General features: G+C 39.3%; 1 protein-coding gene and 1 pseudogene across 3 annotated transcripts in view; both read right to left on the bottom strand.

Annotated features, from left to right (window-relative positions):
- Positions 1-16,101, bottom strand: part of LOC119531490 (zinc finger protein 596-like) — a 56,473-nt gene extending 40,372 nt beyond the window's left edge. The window contains exon 1 of one of the 3 annotated variants that reach the window (XM_037832789.1): positions 16,062-16,101. The gene's annotated coding sequence lies outside the window, so the exon portion shown is untranslated. Of the gene's footprint in view, positions 1-15,916; positions 16,040-16,061 lie in introns of those variants that run through there. The other 2 variants (XM_037832787.1, XM_037832788.1) reach the window with 2 other exon arrangements.
- Positions 3,366-6,241, bottom strand: LOC119531491 (annotated as a pseudogene).
- Positions 16,102-19,442: the final 3,341 nt, after the last annotated feature.

The following is a 19,442-nucleotide window of genomic DNA, read 5'->3' as shown; positions in this document are numbered from 1 at the left end:
AGGACAAAGTCCATTAGATTTCAAAGTCCGAGAGTCATTTACAGAACGACGTTGCATCCTTGGGGCTTGAGAGAGTGGGAGCCTAACCCTTCCCAAGGGCCTTTTCTGCAGCCCGTTCCTCTCCAAACACTTAGGTGAGTGCTCCAACATTTCCACACATTGGGGAGACCACCTTCTCGGCCCCACCCTCCTCAAACATCGGGGCAGCTCCCGGATTCCCTTCCATCTCCGGGTCACACGCTCAACCCCTTCAGAACAGTGTGGTGGCAGCCAGGCTCTCCCCAATTCCCTGGAAATGTGCTCCACCCTCTTTGGGACCTGAGGTGGCAAAACTCTTCCAGAGCATCGAGGCGGAAAGCCCGCCCTCGACCTCCAGGGCAAACTCACCCTTTCCATGCATGTGGGCTGCTCTGCTCTCCCAGCCCTAAACCTCTTGACTCCAGACCTCAACCTCCATGGCTCTGTCTTTGAAGAGATTTTTCCTTTAATTTTTTCCTTGTCTGTCTCCTCCAGTCCAGACCGGCAATGGCTCCGTCTATAAAGATCTCGCAAAAATTCTGTTGGCTTTGCATGAAGCATGCAGGGGTCAAAGCCATCAGACAATAGGAGTTTCCACAAATCCTTTCTGCTTAACTCCTTATCCAATCTTGGCTTGTCCTCAGGTTGGGCTGTAGCTTCTGGGATTCTACCCACTGGGAGCCCGTAATTTTCCAAGCCATCAACTTCTGGTTTCTTTGAACCCAAGAGTTCAGTTCTAAGTTTCTCTCTCTCTGCTCGCATTTTACTATAAGCTGCAAGGAGAAGCCAGGATACGTCCTCCACACGTAGTCTGGAGATCTCCTCAGCTAAGTATTCCAAGTTGTTGCTTCCAGATTCTTCCTTCCATCTGACACCAGGACTCAATTTTGCCAAATTCTCTGCCACTTTAAAACAAGGATCGCCTTTCTTCCAGTTTACAACACATTCATCATTTCTGTTCAAGTCCTCATCAGAAGTATCTTTAGAGTCCATATTTCCACAAACAGTCTCTTTAAAGCAGTTTTGGCCTTTTCTGTCAAGCTCCTCACAACTCTTCCAGAAATTCCCCCTTATCCATTTAAAAAGCCGTTCCAACATGTTTGGTATTTGCAAACTCAGCAGCAAAAGCACCCCACTTCTCTGGTACCAAAATCTGTCCTAGTTTGCTAATGCTGCAGAATGCAAAACACCAGAGATGGATTGGCTTTTATAAAACGGGGATTTATTTCGCTACACAGTTACAGTCTTAAGGCCACAAAGCGTCCAAGGCAACACATCAGCAATCGGGTACCCTCACCGGAGGATGGCCAATGGCCTCCGGAAAACCTCTGTTAGCTAGGAAGGCAGCTGGCATCTGCTCCAAAGCTCCGGCCTCAGAACGGCTTTCTCCCAGGACGTTCCTCTCTAGCAAGCTTGCTCCTCTTCAAACATCACTCCCAGCTGCACTCTCTTCCTCCCCCCGAGTCAGCTCATTTATGTAACTCCACCGATCAAGGCCCACCCCGAATGGGTGGGGCCACGCCTCCATGAGAACATCTCATCAGAATCATTGCCCACAGCTGGGTGGGGCACATTCCAAGCAAATCCAACCATCACCAAAACGCCTGCCCCACACAAAACCACAAAGATAATGGCATTTGGGGGACACAATACACTCAAACCGGCACAGATAGGAATGTATAAAACAGTGAATCTTGTGGTGGACAATATCCGTGATTAACTATACAAATATTCAAAATCTCTCTCACAAACTAGAACAAATGTATGACACTATAAATAGAAGTTAATAATAGAGAGGCATATAGGAAAAAAATATATACCTATTGCAAACTATATACTACAGTTAGTAGTATTTTAACACTCTTTTATTAACAGTAACAAATGTATTATATCAAAACTATGAATCAATAATGGAGTGGAGCATGGTTAGGGGAATGGGAGGATCTGAGTTTCCTTTTTTTGTCTTTATTTCTTTTCTGGAGTAATGAAAATGTTCTAAAAATTGAAAAAAATTGTGTTGATGGATGCACAGCTGTATGATGGTACCATGGCAACTGATTGTACACTTTGGATCTTTGGATAGTTGTATGGTATGTGAACAATCTCAATTAAAAAAAAAAAAAAATATATATATATATATATATATATATATATATATGAAAGTCTGAAATCACCTTCCTATTTTCCTTAGAACAGGTAATAACATTCATAACTTAATCTAGGGAGTACTATGTGGCCTGTAATCTACCACCTCCATTCTCCTTTCTCCATCCCAGGAATATGTTTTATTTTGTTCACATCATTTTGCATATTGAAATGTTTTTATTTATTCATCTTCCAATTACTGATATTTCCAAATTTATTTGAGGCAATTCCTGCCCTTTTTCTAGAGAGACCTCATCAGTGTCTTTGGCTCCTTTCTTTATCTTCAGGACCTAGCAAGATTCCTTACATGATAATAGAGTCAGAAACATTTATGAATGAATAAAGGAATGAATCCTCCCTCCTGCCCTTCAAAATAGCCTTACATCTTTATTTTCCAACATCATATGGGGGTTCTAATTTTGTAATTGTCTGGAAAATCCAATCAAGATGAACAGTGTGTATCCACAGACTGAAGCCCTAACTAGATTTATTATCTGTGTAACCAGGGTGTGATTCCTGGAATACAGCCCTTCTGAGGTTTGTTAAATATTTTTAAACAGAATGTAAAATACAGGGTGTGTGCACCCTGAAAAGAAGGTGGAAAGTACAGGAATTTGAGAGAAGAGCAAAGTGCTTTCCTCTGGAACTATTTGAGAAACTGGTTGACCTCAATTTTAAAACTGGCATCTTAAAATCTGGGGGATCTGCTGACTTTTCCAAACAACAAGCTGTGAGCAGACCTAATTCACCTACACTTCCAAAGTCCATTTATATCCAGACATTTGTTGTATCTAAGCAATTTTTACCTCATTATTCACATTTCCTATTTTTGACTCTTTGTGGCCTTTTACCATTTGTGTCTTGACTCTCTTCCACTAGTTTTTATAGTTAAATATCCTAGAAATTTATTTAATTTTTGCTTGATTACATTTTATATAGAAAGACTGGGATTGTTTTCTGTGGGTGCCGCTGGTAAATGGCACTGAGGTACTGAACTATAAAGGGGTGGCAGTCTGCTGACATCAGAAATGGAAATCACAGGCCAGATTTTATGACTGCTTTACCTTAAAGATTTGTCTCTAGTGAAACTAGGCTACTCCCCTTGGAGCTACTGTGTGAAACAGCTGACAATTAGGAGGGCATTTCATGTCTGTTGAACATTTAAATACTTGGAAATAAAAAATATTTGCTTTGAAGTTGTCAATACTGGAAAACTTTCAAATCTAGGATTATACAGCTGGAGGAGATGCTTTATGTTTTTTAATTTGGACTCTGTTTCCCATAAAGTTACTCTTCAGCTCCTTAAATTAGACTCTGTTTCCCATAAAGTTAATCTTCAGCTTTAGCTTCCAGTTCTTCGGCATCATCATCTCCACCCACTTCTGCATTTTCCCTCTCGAGCCTCTCCAGCTGTCTTGTAAGTTCAGTTTCGTCTGTATCTGTAACCACTTTGGGCTCCATTTGAACATTGAAGACACTCCTCTTCTCCTCAGTCTTTTTTTGATAACAGCCATAGCTTGATTGAGGACAGAGACCTTCTGTTCCCTCCAGGGTTGTTGTAGTCATCATATACTGAGGAGGAACTACTAGATTAATCTTGATAGGCATGGTTTCTGTGGAACAATTCAAACCTACTCTCAGGGCTTCTTTTACAGCCAATGCTTTCATAACCATAACAGGCCACTTCAGTATCTGCTGGAATGTTGACAGCTTGTGGGGTCAAATGCCTATTAGTATAGTTAATGAGTACTTCCCATTCATCTTCATTCAAATCTAAACTATCCAACATGGATTGGGTCTGAGACTGCATGCCTAAATGCATCATAGGCACCATATCCAGGTCTCTTGTTCTTGTCATTGAAGACCCAGGCAGTCCTCTGAAACAGGCTCTCCAGCTGCTCATCCTTGGTGTACTCTACCATCTCAGCAACATGATGAAGAATGCTATAAACAGTTTTGGATTTGGTGAATTTGTCTTCACATTTGATTGCTTCCTTTGGATAAACTCTTCTTTTTTGACAAATCAATATAGCCTTTTTCTCTGTCCACTCTAATGACAACCACACATTCATTCCTTCCAATTCAGATGAATTCGTTTATAGAACAGATATGCCTTCTGGACAACTCACTAAGAAGAATCATGCCTTCAATATTGGTGTATACCAGCAAGTTGACATAAGCCCCCATTTCAGCAATGGACCTTACATGCACCATCACTACATCTTCCACCTCAGGAAACTTGTGCTGATAAAATCGACAACTTAAACCTGGTATTCTGAGGTATGTGTTCAACTTCTGCACTGGGTCCTGCACTGTCATCTGTAACCGGGAAGATCCTCTTCCACTAGTTTTAATAATCCCCTCCAAGATTCTAGGTCTGTGCTGTGCAATACTATAAGCACTAACCTTAAGTGGCCGTTAAATTTACATTGACATTAATGAAATCAAATAAAACTAAAAGTTTAGTTCCTCAGTAGCACCAGCCAAATTTCAAGAACTCAACAGCGACATGTGGCCAGCAGCTTCTCTAATGGACTGTGCAGAGATAGACGCAGAGATAGAATATTATCTTCATTGCAGACAGCACTATTTGGGATGTTGATCTGCATCTTAGGTATTTCTTTTATTTTTTGTCTATAAATAAATTTATAGAAATGAATTTATTTTCTGCTTCTCTCTATTAATTGCCCTCTATGTCTTTCATATGATACTTACATTGTATTTCTTTTAACTTCTTAAGTATGCATATTGTTCAATTAATATTTTCCACAAGATAAGGCAAAGTATTATCTGATAATACTGGTTTAGCTTTTTGTTCCTTTTTCAGGATGTAGTGCTTTCATATATACATTTCTTGGATACTTGTGGAATTCATTCTATCTTCAACATGACTGATTTTTTTTTTTCTGGATATACTGGATGTTGAACATCAAAAAGGGTTGGGTTTTGATATATGACCCAACATGAGAGAGTAGGCTTATGATTTGTAGTTTAATAGTTTGTTCATACTAAAAGCTATTTTATTTTCTAATATGGCTGGTCTTTGCTTTTCTATCTGTGTTTTGCCAGAATGTAAGAGGAAAAGAGGAAAGAATATTTCCTTTTGTTCAATTGTCCATTTCTGCTTGTAATAATTGGACTATTGCCTACCCCATTGTTGGTGCTGGGATTTAAGAGGAACCATTTAATAACGACTCTTTAACTCACTGCATTACCGAATAAAAGGAAGACAAATGACTGGTGAATGAATACCAGATTTTTTATTGACAGATGTTGGGTGAAACAGTTTTGGGGTGTAGGAACAAAGAGATGCTTCACATTGAACAACAGCACTAAGGAGATCTGTCCACACAGACCAGGAAGGGCTGGGAAATGACAAGCCCGCTTCTGCATGGCAATGAATGCTTTTATTATTAAGGTGACATTGAGGATGCAGAACACCTACTTGCTGTTGGATCTTTCAGAGATCAGGAGGGAGAGCCTAAGGAGAGCACTCACCCATCCTAAAGGCACCAAGAACTTAAGTCACTACTTTTGCTTTGCTGAGAATTTGCACAATATTTTTTGTACAATGTATTTTTGAATGAATGGATGAATGAATAATTTGGAAGCATTAAAAACTTCATTACATCTCCTCAAGATTGACAGGGTAGGTATGTTCTTTGTAATACATTTATTCTCCATTTCCTGACAGTTTCTATTGACTCCATACTGTAGTCCACTATAAAATGAGTTTGCTTTTACTTCCTTCCCTTAATATATGTCCTTGTCACAGTCTGCATTGGACCATATAAATTATTTTAGTTCATCTATAAGGTAGCACCTAAATGCAAGAATTCTCTAAGTCCATCTCTTGCTGTGTATTTGAGAAAGAATTTACATGTTTATAATATTACAGGGGTCATGACTGGATTCTCTGAAGGCTCTGGAGGCATTCTCCAGTATTTCATCCAGTTGGGGAAACTTGTCCCCATATTTGGCTTCTGTTCTTTTTTTGTCCTGATGCTAAATATTTATCTTTGAATTACAGAGTGAGAACAAAATTTGTTAAAGAATTTTTGTATTTATATTTCTTTAAATACACTTAGAATGAGCATTCCAAAACTCTAAAATTGTCTCTTATGTAAATTTTTATTGAATTAAATCATAAAATTATTTTTCTTATTCACTTTATCTTTATTAACATTGATTCTTATCAGTTTTGGATACGTTTTCCATGTTTTTCTAATATTCTCTCCTCATTTCAAAAGGTTTTACTTATTTTCTTCTTTTGCTCTTTTTCAAGGACTTTGTCTTTGTATATGTGTGGTATTTTAGACATGCCTATTTTCCCTTCTTTTATATCTCAAAAGATGGCTATCTTTTTCTTTTTCATTAAGTTTTAGAATTCTTCCAATCTTCCCTCCTTCTCTTACATTAAAATTTCATACTTCTATTCTTGTATCTCTATTTGGAACACCTACGTAGTACTGTATTTACGATTATTTCCTCAATCCCTTATTATTATTATCATACCAATGGATGGTGGTGGGATTTATTGTCATCTCATAACATGGATAGTTTGTAAGAAACCTCATTTTCTGGTCTTGTTGGGGAGAAGGATCATTGATCTCAAGGGCCTATGGTAGTAGTGTGGTGGTAACATGGCTCACTCAACAACAACTAGCCCCTGGATTTATAGCATTTACTGATTTCCACAGTGCACATACCTACACCATGGGCAATTTTTCAAGTGACCAAAGGTTTAACAACTGTCTTACAAATCTCTTGAATATTGGAGAAAGACCTATCTCACTGTGGCTACCAGGCTCCCTTTAAAGGAGGCCATTTAGGGTAGCTCCTCCCACCTCTGATTCAGCGATTCCTTCCAAGAACCTAACTTCTAATTGCCAGAAGAAGAAAAAAACCAATGTGATTCCTCCCTCCTGTGAACCCTCCTTGCCCACAATGATCTCCTCTGCACGAGGACAGAATCACAGGGTCTTCACACTGCCTAAGATGAATATCAGATATGGTGAATGACGGCCAATAATTGTAAATAATCAGGACCCAGGAGAAGTCCTTGGTCATTAAGCAGCTTCTTGCCGCAGTTTTGGCATCACCCGTTTAGTGTTAAGTGGGATCCAGCATCAATTCATGTATTTAAATGTGTTTGGGGAACCTATCAAGGATGGAAGCCCCAGGTTAGTTATCCAAGGATCAGGTGGCACAGTCTCATCAGCCTTAATCAGTTTCAAATAACACAGCAGATCTCCTTTCTATGGTTTCTAAAAGATACTATGATGGGTAACTCAGTCAGGAGACTTCATGGAATGGAAGGGGTAATACTGGTTAAGATGTCAATATTACCCAAACCTGCCTACAGATTCAATGTAATCCCATCAAAATTCTAGCAAACTTCTTTGCAAACATGGAAAATAAACCCTCAAATTCATATAGAAGTACAGGAGCCCTGAATGGCTGGAGCAAATTTGAAAAAGAGTACCAAAGTTGAGGACTCAAACTTCCCAGTTCAAATTGTACTACAAAGCTGCAGTAAGCCAGTGTGGTATTGCCATCAAAATCAAGACAGAAAAACAGACTGAAGGAACAAAATTTAAAGTCCATAAATAGACCTACACATCTCTGACTGATTAATTTTTGGAAAAAGACGCTCAAATAAACCATTCTGGGAAAACTGAATACACACAGGCAAAAGAATGAATGGAAAAAGACACTCTTGCATATTCACTCTGGGAAAACAGGATATCCCCAGGCAAAAGAATGAATGTGGGCCCCTAACTCACACCATATACAAAGATCAACTTCTGGGAAGACAGTGGAATAAGGAGAGGCAGAACTCACTCCTCCACCAAAAACACCTAGAGAACAGGCAGAAACTGTGCAAAGTAGCAGTTCTGGGACTCAGGAGACAAGGAAAGGAGACCACTGCAACATACAAGGAAGAGCAGGATGAAGAAAAGAGAAGTTGAAAAAAATGAGTGAACTCAACTGAAGCTCCCAGAACCCATCCTCCACTCCCATGGCTGACATCTGTGCAGCAGCCAGGTCCTCACCCTGATGGTGAAATGCGGCACCGTCCAGATCCAATTCTTGGCTGGTGAAGTTAACCCTCTGGATCCCGCAGCCTTGAGCCTTTCCATGCAGGAGCCTGTAGTGTCTACAGCTTCATTATTTCCACAGAAAAACAGAAGCAAGGGACTGACCTCCACTGCGTCTCCTGGCATCCACCCCCACCCCCAAGGCCAGCAGCTTCGGGCATGCCTGGTTCCTGTTGAGCTGACTGCTGTGGTCTGGGAGATAGGGAGGCCCTCCCCTTCGAAAAAGAGAGGGACAAGGAAGAGTCCTGATCCAACTCTTGGCAGAAAAGGGTGACCCTCTGGGTCATGTGGCCTTGAACATTTCCAGGCAGGAGCCAAGGGTTCTCATGACTCCACTATTTCCATAAACAGAGAAGCTATACTGAATGACTGAGTTTCACCATGGCTCCCAGCACCCATCCCCTAACCCCAAGGCCTGCAGCTTCATGTCAGCCTGGACCCTGCCCAGCTGGCTGCTGCAGTCTGGAAGAGTCACGTAAGCCCTCCCACCCAGGAACAGAGGGGTACATGGCACAGTTCTGATCCAAGCATTGGCTGGAAAAATTAGACCATGGAGTCCCACAGCATTGGTCCTTTTTGGACAGGTGCCTGCAGCACCACGGGGCCATTACTACCACCCACTTCAGAAACAGAGGAGTCGGGGGATAAAAAAATAACTTATAACTTACTATTTTAGGGCTGTGGGGAATAAGCTGCTGGGAAGGAGGGAAAAGGACTGTGTTGGGAAGCTGCTTTCTTGACCCTCTCTCTAGGGCCCTTTGGAATGGATCTGCAACCCCTGCATGAGACCCTGGACCAGTTTTAGATGGGGAAAACAGATAAACCAAGTGCCAAAGACGACCTTTAACATGAACCCAATCAACAACAAAATCTGAAACAAGAGAGGGAGACCAACTTTCAAAATAATCTTATCAAGGTAATCAGATGCCCAGATCCTGGAAAAAAATTTCAAGGCACACTAAAAAACAAGGAGATATGTCCAAGCCAAAATATCAAATTAAAAAGTGGAAGAGATACAGAATTTGGAAAAACTAATCAAAGATGTTCAAAAAAATCTCCCAAATAATTTCAACAAGATGACTAAAGAGATAAAGACTACTAAGATGACACTAGGGAGCATAAAGAAAAATCTGAAAGAATACATAGGAAAATAGTATATCTTATGGAAATGAAAGATACTGCAGATGAAATGAAAAATACACTAGAGACACACAGCAGCAGATGTGAAGAGGCAGAAGAAAGGGTCAGTGAACTGCAAGACAGAGCAACCAAATCAGGAACACACAAAAGAACAAAAGGAGAAAAAAGTAGAAAAATTTGAGCTAAGTCTCAGAAAATGACTGACAGAACAAAGTGCACAAATATACACACCACAGGTGTCCCAGAAGAAAACAGAAAAGGGCCATGACGAATACTCCAGGAAATAATGATTGAAAATTCCCAACTGTTATAAAATACATAAATATGCAAATAAAGGAAGCCCAAAGTACTCAAAATAGAATAAATTTGAATATAACCACTCCAAGAAGCATACTAATCAGTTTGTCAAATGCCAAAGTGAAGGAGAAAATTCTGAAAGCATCAAGAGGAAAGTGATTCGCCAAATACAAGGGAAACCACATAAGGCTAAATGCTGACTTCTCATCAGACACCACAGAGGTTTATCCATCAACCAATGAAGGATAAACAAAATGGAGTGTGTTTACATACACACACTGGACAATTATTCAGCTGTAAGAAGGAATGAAGTCCCGATAATTGCAACAAACATGGATGAACCTTGGGGACATTATGCTGCATGAAATAAGCCAGACACAAAAGGACAAATATTGTATGATCTCAGTAACATTAATAAAAAGCAAACTCATAGTATTCTAAACTAGAATGTAGGTTACTAGGAGATAGGAGGGTAGTGAATGGGGAGCTAATTGTCACAAATTACATGCTTATTACTTTTTTATCCCAAACCATACATTTATCATTCCTTTAATGATAATTTTTTAGAAGTTTTATTGATATATATTCACACACCATATTGAGTTATATTCACACACCATACATTGCATCCAAAGTGTACAATCAGTGGCTCACAGTATAATCATAAGAATTGTATATTCACCACAATAAATTTTAGAATATTTTCATTACTCCAAAAAGAAAAACCCCATACACCTTATAGCCCTTTATTATTACTGTGGTCCATAGTTTGTCGCCTATTAGTAACACCTTATAATACTGTTAACTGTGGTCCATAGTTTGTGTTAGGTATATTATTTCCCAATTGTTGCCTATTAGTAACACCTTATAATAGTGACATACATTTTTTTCTAGTTCATAAAAGAATATTCTTATGTTTGTACTATTAACCACAGTCATTTTCTGCAAAAGTTCCATGTTTTAATTTAACAAACTGAATCTAATTTGAAACCGTGATGGGGAAGAATCATGTTTTTTGAAGAATTAATTAGGTTGACTGTAATATATTGAAATGGATAAGAGGTGATGGTACCACATTATTGTGAGTGTAATTAACACTGCTGAATTATGTGATTGTAGTTAAAAGGGGAAGTTTAGGAGTCATGTGAAAGGAAGAAAAGTTAGATAAAACATGGAACTGTGTAACATAGTGAACCATTTTGCAGAAAATGACTGTGGTTAATACTACAAACATAAGAATATTCTTTCATGAACTAGAAAAAAATGTATGTCACTATTATAAGGTGTTACTAATAGGCGACAATTGGGAAATAATATACCTAACACAAACTATGGACCACAGTTAACAATAAGATTTTAATATTTATTCCATCAATTGTAACAAAGGTACCACACCAATGCTAAGTTTCAATAATAAAGGGCTATAAGGTGTACGGGGTTTTTCTTTTTGGAGTAATGAAATATTCTAAAATTGATTGTGGTGAATATACAATTCTTATGATTATACTGTGAGCCACTGATTGTACACTTTGGAAGCAATGTATGGTGTGTGAATATAACTCAATATGATGTGTGAATATATATCAATAAAACTGCTTTAAAAAATAGAAGAAAGAAACCTTGGAGGCAATAAGGCAGTGGGAAGAAATACTTATAAAGTGCTGAAAGAAAATAATTAAAACCAAGACTTTTGTATCCTGAGAAGCCTTCTTTCAAAACTGAGGGAGAGATTAAGATATTCTTAGATAAACAAAAGCTGAGTGTTCGTCACCACTTGATCTTCCCTACAAGTAATACTAAAGGGAGTTCTTAAGACTGAAAGGAAAGAACACTAGACAGATGATCAAAGCAGCATGAAAAGATACACATCTCTAGTAAGGTAATTACCTTGGTAATTGTAAATGCCAGTACTCTTTTACTGTATTTTTGCAATGTAACTTCACATACAGAATATACCATGCAAATTCATTAAAGGAATGATAAATGTATGGTTTGGGATAAAAAAGTAATAAGCATGTAATTTGTGACAAGAACTTCATAAAGAGGGGAGACTGGAGAAGTACAGAGACAAAGTTCATGGATGATACTGAAGTTAAGTTGGTATCAAGAGATTATTAGATTCAGTTTGTTAAATTAAACTCCATAGTAAGCACAAAGAAAATATCAGAAAAATATGCAAAAAGGAAATGCGAAGTGATTCTGATTCACTAAAAATAATCAACTAAATACAAAATGAGGCAGTAATGAAAGAATTGAGGTACAAAAAAAGTATAAAAACTTACAAAAACCAAATAGCAAAATGGCAGAAGTCCTGCATTATCAGGAGCTATTTCAAAATAGATGTCTTAAATTTCCCAAACCGCAGAAATTGGCAGAATACATAAAAAACCATGACCTAACTATATAGTTCTCTCTTCCACACTGCAAATTTCCCTATCCCAGTTTCAATATATCACAGGTTGGCATAAGAAATTAAACAGGAATTTTTTAGGGAATATTTTTCAAAAGTGGGTATTTTAGGTAATTATTTATTCTATTTTTTTATGGGACTCATATTTTATGTTACTCTTTGTCTTTCTGGCCTGGCCATTATGCGACATTCCTAAGGGAAGTCATAATCTCTTTGAGTCAAGGCTGTGTCAGTCAATGGAAATATACAGCGAAATAATCTACCATCTACCCTGTGATGTTTAGTTTACAAGAGATAATTTAAAGCAAAAATGACAATGTTAACTTCTGTTCATAGCACTGAAGGACTTCATTTGTTGAGGTGGTACAATCCTCTTGGAAAGAACTGAAATCTTAAGGATTCAGGTGGGAAAAGTCTTAGAAAATTGGCTTGGGATACAAACTGGTTTAATGGGAAAAGGTAAAAAATCCCAGCAACAACAGACTGTTGTTTGCAGAAACGGAGTGGAATGGACTGCAGGCAATTGGGTTGGACTGGACTGCAGAGAGTGGCAGAAAGAAGCATTCATGGTCTGAAGGCCATCGTAAGCCCTATCTATGGCCCTTGTTCTAAGGACAGTAGGAACCCATTTACAAAGTTAAGGAGAATGACATGATGAGATATATCTGTGTCCAAGACAGCCCGTTAGGTTTAGGATACAGTGATGTAAGGACTAGAGAGGTACATCAAGAGAAAATTTAGAAGGGTATTGATAAATTTTAATTATTCAAAGATAGTTGCCCACAAGACTTGATTAAAAAATGAGACCCATGACACAGCACGTGATATGGGAAATGAAGTCAGGAATAACTTAATCATCTCTCCTTAATCCCACCTAGACCAAGTAAAGATGATTTGGGGCCTCACTTGAATCATCTTGCAGGGGATCCCACTAGTGTAATCTGGAACAATTTGGGCATTAAATTAAATAATAATACATGAGAACACATTTAAAATAAAATACATGAATCTTCAGTGCCATAACAAATGAGCAGGGAGCAAGCAAGACCTCTGATAGGCAGAAAGCCAAATAAAATATAGGACCAGTGTTGGAAATGGAAAAAATGACAAACTGGCAACACTTAGAGTGGAGGCTGAGTGGGTAGAGAAGATGGCAGGTAGAGGATGGAGGGGACCATAGTATTGATATAATCTCAGAATGTGTCCTCATAAAATGTCATTCATTTCTAAGTGAAAGCATGTTTTTGCATTTGGAGGAACCTGAAAGAAATTTCATCTGTTTATCAAGTTCACATCACCAGTGGGTAAGGCAAGAGGATCTTCTGCCCCTGCTGATGTGCTGCACTGAGGAAAGCATAACTTCAAGCTGGGTTCCTACTGGGAATGTAGGGTCTACATCTTAAAAGGAAACACTGGGAAGACCAAGTTTGGGGCCACTTGTGCTCCTTAAATTTGTCAAAGATTTGCAAATGAAAGAACCTCTCAGGAGCTCCATATTGAAGTTGACTGGATAAAGTTGACTGTTAATATGAAAAATATATATTTTTCAGACAATTTGGGAAAGGTGGAACAGGGGGTAAAAGTTGAAAGGATCTGTGAGTGGGATTACAGCATTGAAGTAAAATTGATTTCCCGATTTGGAATTTTCTGGGAGAGTGCCCTTGTTTTGTTGATAAATACACTAGAGTATTTTTATGTTTGTTGGTGGTCAAATGCAGTAAAATTATAACAACTAGTGAAGGGATCAGGAGTCTTTGTATCTACCCTTGCAATTTTTTATAGGTTTGATATTATTTCAAAGTAAATTATTTTAAAAATGCCCATGTCACTACCATGCCACTTAAGTATTCAAAAGTAAAATCTACCAAATGTAATGCAACCAAAATTTTGAAAGCCATTGACCTTCTAAGAGTCTGGGTGTTAATGAAGAGGAAATATGTCATTATTATATTAATAGCACTATGTCTGGTGTCGGGAATGATTTGAGCTGTTTGTGGAAACAGTAAGGTGTTTAAATGTTTTGGAGACTGACTTTCCTTTACCCAAGTTGAAAGCCACGGAGAAGGACATGTATTATATAACTCCCTTCTCCAAACCAGGGGCATGCTACTCCAGAATTTCTTGTGCTCACTATGGCTTCAAGAGGTGGCTTAAACCTTAGTTCAGATTTTCTGTACTTTGGCTTTCTTTGTCTGTGCATGTGTGTTTCAGGGATCATCTCTCTATCTCTTTCCCCTTTGTGAGTCTTTTGGGAGATATTAGTGACTATGGGATTACGAGGTAATGAGTTGATCACAGCAGGTACCTGCAAGGTGGGGAAGTACAGGGGGTTATGAAATGCTAGCATTTAGCTTTATGTGCCAAGCTGGGAGGGGAGCAAATGTAATTAGGGCACTTCATGCACAAATTAACATTTATTGAATGTTTATATAAATATCTAATGTATAGATGGTATAAATGAAAAAACACGCCATGCTGAAATCAACTTCTTATTGAAAACAGATTACAAATGTTTATGCAACTTATTAGTGTGAGGTGATATGCTGAACCTAGAGAAATCAGTTAATAAATCTCAACAAAAAATCCTCACAATATATAAAGGTGGATGGTTATGAAGCCTATCCCCCTTCAGCGTATTTCATTAGTGTAAAATATAACTACATATATTAATACATTTTCCAATTTGAAAGTAGAGAAAGAGAAAAGTAAAATTGAAAATGGTTAATCATTTGAAATATTAATACAGGAAACAGGCATAAACAAAATGATGACATTGTAGACATATTGATTTCACTTCCCTATGGAAATATGCAAAATTAAAATAACTGAAGTCAGAGTTTGAATTTTCCACAGGAAAAAATTACTTTCAATGAATACATCTGATTTACAAAAATCAGCCTCTGACATGGCTCTTCAATAAACTGATAAGTTCTGCTCAAATCTCATCCTAAGCAGTTTTAAGCACTATGCAATGCTACATATTGAAAATTACAATCCTGCTGTGAACATCGAAAACTGATTTCTGTTTATGCATGAATTTTACTTGGTGCAAATTTATCCTAACTTGGAAGTCAAATATCTTGCAAAATTCACATAACAAACACTAACCAATTTAAAGCGCACAATTCAGGGCGACTTAGAACATTCGCTCGCTCTGCAAGTACCACCTCTGTCTATCCATCTATCTATGATTAAATAGTGTAGTATCAGTCACACTAAAACAAAACACATTTCAGCAAGCTAAACTTAAAAGTAATTTAAGATCCTCACCTGGTCGTGAGAAACTGAACGCGGCTATTTTTTCATTTGAAAACAAGAAAAATTTAAAAAGTATATTTCAGAAATTTTACTCAAAAGTTTGCTTTTATTAAAGCCAGGAAAGTAAAATTATTATAAATATTGGAATTTGGGGTAAATGACATTTAAAATTAATGTTGGGAGTTGTATTATCCATAGTTGCAAACTCTTCAACATTTTTTTCAACTATGCTAGCAATCCAGGAAAAATTAATCAGTAAAATAAAGAATAAAGGCGTATACCTAGGAGCATCATTTTCTCTTTCACCCCGGGCTCTGATACGGCTCAGCCAGGACCGGCCTGTCCCCCAGCTGCTCCAGTGGAAAACTGAAATATTTTGTATATCTCTGTCAGTATTGCAGATGCTTTCCCCCTCTCTCCGAATTTCTATCAGGATTGTCTCCGAGTCCTGATTCAGTAAACGGTCCCACAGCATACCAGATTTCGCGGTGGCAAAGCCCTCAATGAGCCGATACTTTGGTTAAAACACCTCTCGCTAAAATATTACCTGAGAAAGTAGAGAATGTCCCCATGTATGGGGACAGTGCAGAAAATGACGGTTCTGTGCTCGCTCTTTAGAAAAAAAAAAAATTTTGGAAAACCCAAACCAAGGTCCTTCAGGCTCAGGCGCGACCAGTAAGCTATTCACTCACGTGGATACGGACCGAGGACACCCAGAACCGCTGAAGCCTCTTCCGCTGGTCCTTCCGGCCGAGGCGGCGCGCGGTTGGGAAATGAAGGGAGGCGTTTCGGCGGTTTCGACAGAAAGGGCGGCTTCGCGCGCCCTCTGCCGGCAGGCGGTCCACAGCGCAGGAAGCTCCGGACTCCGCTTCGTAGTGAAAATGGGCCCCCTCTCCCGATGAGATTGTGTTCAGACAGTTCAATGCTCCGAGACTGAGCCTGGGTGAAGTGGACTCTTGAACATCGACAGTATTGCAGCTTCAGAAAGAAGGACCTGCAGAAGGACCAGGAGCTGGGGAGCCTCCACCCCACGCCCAGACTGCCCTGTCCGCATCAGGGTTTTATTCCCACCCCTGCCTTCTGGACAATCCCAGGAAAAATAGTGGCTTACAAAGGGTGTCAGTAACCTCCTATGGGACTCCCCGTGGAGGCCCCGCCTAGCCAGAGTCCTCCCTGCCTCCATCGCACCAACCGTCCACTCTGTCCAGTTGTGAGATATCCACGGTTTGTTGGTGAATTTATTGGGCCTCAAGGAAGGTGATCTGTCCAGGATCTCATTGCCACCTGGAAGCATGGCGGGCCCAACCCAGTGTTCCCAGCCCAGGATGCACAGAGCTGCAGGGGTCAAAGAAACCCGGCAAGGGGCAGCTTAACCACAGAGGTGGGTGAGGCGCCTCTTCCACTGCCTGCTTCTTGGAACACCCCCCAAGGAATCCCTGCCAGGTGCTCACTGGCATGGGGGTTGGAGGGGTTCCATGGTGTAAGTAAAGAAACTGTTTTGTTTTTCATTCTTGCAAATTTCTCATGTTTGCTGCTATTATGCCATGTAAACATTGTCCGCAGGAGTGAACAATTAGCAAGTTAATCAGAATTGCAAAGCTTGTTTTACACTGAGAAAATAAATGATGTTCCTGAAAGGCTTTATATCATAGTAATTTGATCCACCCTGAGCTCCTTGGGGTCCATAATGTTGACACCCTACAAGGTGTAATCAGTGTCTTAATTGCTGCACTGAGTATTGGTCTCCACCTGTCACTGTGTCTGGAGTGTGTCTTAAGCTCTCTCCGCATCTCTGTCACCATCTGTATATAAAGAGGAGGAAAACAGAACCTCAGAGGGCTACTGTGAGGTTTGAGTGGGAACAAATTAAAGAACTCAGAATGGAACCTGTGCTCCATTTTAAACTTTTATGGTTTATTCTATATTTTTAAAACCTGTAAGCCAGCCTCAGAGTAACAATTTGCCATATGAGAGTAGCCCCTTGGTTCAGTTTGCAATAATTCTTACTTTAGAGTTGTGATTTGTGTGGTTCATCCATGTTTTTCCATCTTCTTTGTAGTAGTGACAAGGCAAACGAAATCACCTCTCTATGTTCCTGCTATCAGTGTGTTAAATTAGACTGTTTCCACTGGGAAGCACCTGGGAGAGTAGGAATGAATTAATTATAAAAACCTGCAGGTATAGCAGTGTTGCAGCAGGAGTATGCTGAGCCCATAACCCATGGCTGAAGTATCAGATCCATATTCTCCTGGGCTTTGGTCCTCATCTCTCTACTGCTGCCTTTTAACCATGAACTCTAGAATAGTAAGATAGTCTGTTTAGTATCCCATTGACTTGACCACTCCCATGGAAAACATAAAGTAAAATGTCTCCCTCTAACTAGTGGTTCTCAAATGGTTTGGTAGAGTTTCCTTGGTTAGGAGAAATGGGGACTGGATTTCCCCAACTCTTGAGTGCTTTCATAAACCCTCCTGTTGTTAACTGATGTATTCTGGGAAAGCCCTCCTGTATACTTCTACCTGTGGGTCTTTACACTCTGACTCTGAGAAAAATGCTGGGGAGGCTGAGGTGGGAGGTGGGGAGTTGAAGGGTGGGGAAAATGTGGAAATCCCTTGATCTGGAACCCAGGACCCTGCAAGGCCCTAGAAAGAAGCCAGAGAGGAGGCCACAAACTTATGGTCCCTGCAGGTCCCTGAATAAGGGGTAAGGGAAGATAGGATATCAGGTATGATTTCATACATACAAATATCACAGTCTTTTTAGAACAGAATAAAAGAAAGAAGGGCAGATTATTCCAAAGATATTTCCATTTTCCAAAATAGGAGCAACTGCATGCACCCTAATGTACAGGATGCATTGAATGTACAATATGAATGAGTGCATTCATCAGTGCCACTGCTGCTCTCAGAGCTGAGCCCCTTGGGCAGTGGCTAGCCATGAGGGGAGGCACTATGCACTCTAACTCAGAGACCAGCTCTGTGCACGTCCTCATGGTATGAAGTCTCAAGATGGTTCTTGATAGTTAAACTTCATAGCTCATTTAACAGAGAATTGGGTAGAGCTGGCACTGAGCAATTATGTGGGAAGTTGAAAAAATTGATAAATATATATCATATGCATGTATTTGTATATATGTATGTGTGTATTGTGCATATAAATCAGTCAATAAATGAGTGGATTAATATATGTGAATTTATTTGTATAAATTTGTGTATAAAGATATGTGTGCATATTTTGGAATCAAATGGAGTGAATAATTTTTATAACATTTTTGTAACATTTCTCTCCTGGTGAAACTTCTCTCCAATACTCACCAGAACCCAAATACACAAATTGGAAAAAAAAAAAAAAAAAAAAGAAGCCAGTTTTTTTTTTTTTTAAAATTAAGGATGCTTTCACTGTACATTGGAATTTAGAGTTTCTTTCCCTGGCAGAAACACTGTTTGGAAGGTGAACTTTCTTTTTATGTCATATAATTTGGGGAATGTACCTTGATTAACCTGAAGGCCAATCAAGATAAGTATAAGCAAGTTATGCCTCTAATTAGGTGAGTCATGTAAATACAATAAAGGGAAACAGATTTGGTCCTTTAATTCTGTTATGCTTCTTAAAGTGCCCAAAGCAAAACTATGTCTTTGTCTAGAGGTGCCAATGTTTGGTGGATTTGCTTTGCTCTGGGTACTGTGGGAGATCTGAAGAGGATCCTTACTGCTCTTTACTTCCTAGAGGACTTGCAAGTACCAAATTTCTCTCTAATTGTGGTCATCAGTGTGGCTCTATATAAATAGAAATTTTTGTGATGAAAATTTATATTCAAGGAAGAATATAATGATTCATAGTTATAGAATGTGTATATTTTACTACCATGAAAGAGAAAGAACATCCTGTGTAGGTCTCTTCAAGTCACATGTAGCTGATGTCCTAAAGAATGCAAATCCCTATAAGTTTCAAAATATATGGGATTCCACGCGCCCTGGCAGCCGGAGTTCAGGGCCGCCCGCGCGCGCCAGGCCCCGCGGCTGCTTTGTGCACTGGGACCACCGGCGTCAGGCAAACGCGAGGCGCCTGACATT

This window comes from Choloepus didactylus, chromosome 4 (assembly GCF_015220235.1).
Source record: "Choloepus didactylus isolate mChoDid1 chromosome 4, mChoDid1.pri, whole genome shotgun sequence".
Classification (NCBI taxonomy): domain Eukaryota; kingdom Metazoa; phylum Chordata; class Mammalia; order Pilosa; family Megalonychidae; genus Choloepus; species Choloepus didactylus.
This window is presented reverse-complemented; position numbering and strand designations above follow the sequence as displayed.